Source organism: Aythya marila, assembly GCF_965140915.1.
Source record: "Aythya marila genome assembly, chromosome: 2".
Taxonomy (NCBI): domain Eukaryota; kingdom Metazoa; phylum Chordata; class Aves; order Anseriformes; family Anatidae; genus Aythya; species Aythya marila.
Window position 1 is genome coordinate 45,178,080 of NC_139043.1, and position 1,124 is coordinate 45,179,203.

Sequence of the window (1,124 nt, forward strand, 5' to 3'; positions counted from 1 at the left end):
TATAAAGACAAGAACATCACTTTTAAATTGGTATTAGTAAGGTCTTCAGATTTTTTTTTTTCAAGATATTTGACGCCTTGTGATGAAGCTGCAAAGATGAATAGACAGCTCTACTACAGTATTAATAACAGCTTAAGATATGTAAATTCTTGAACTACTGCAGGGCTTGTAAATAAGTGTTCAGATGGCACTGACAGTTATGCAGATACTTGCGCTTCTGGTATGTGAGAGGATTTACAGTGTTCAAAGACCAGACTTATAAATAGTAAATCACATGAAGAATGAAAGAAGTGTACAGATACCAACTATTAAAAGGTGGCGTAGAAGGAAAACAAGCATTAGTATAAAGACAAATCCTTCACATTTGGCCTGGTTTCTTTGTAAGAGCTCTCCTGTAACAGCATGAGAATCCGATACAGAGACAACTGTAGAGGGAGTGGTATTTCTCCAGAGAGCATACAAGGGATCCTCTGTGAAGTTCAGAAAAAACTGTCAGCAAAGGCAACAAATAGTCTTAGTGCTTCTCTGCTACTGAACATTTCTCATCCAAATACCCCTTCACTGTTCACACTGCCAGCACGCTCTGAAGAGATAGCCAGTGGTCAACAGGATCTTTACTCTAGGAAATTTGATGGGTATCTGCTATATTAAACTCAACACAACATTAAAGCAAAAGAAAAGAGCTCTAGTGAAAAGAAGGAAATAAAAATCAATCCATGCAAATCAACGTATTTTTTATTTCAGGTTATTACGCTTTGTGAATCTGGATTTGCATCTGATTTATTCCTCTCTCAGATGTCCACGCAGATTTGAAAGGTTGTTTTTTTTTTTTTTTTGATTGATCAGTTGGCCAGAATACCTTCCACAGAACAGAAATGCAGAATATGGTAGTATTAAAAAAAAAAAAAAAAAATCAAATAGACCCATTTTCAAAACAGTTTTTCAGAAATGTCTAAGCTTTCACAGCCCGTGACAGAGTACAGAAGATCACCAAAGACAAACTGATGTGCTTTGAAACCTGTCCCTCTGACTCACCTGCTGATTTATACAGATTTGCAATTGATAGTCTTAGGTCTTATTACCCGACCGAAACAGTGATATCTGAAGTGTTCACGTCAGTTGGC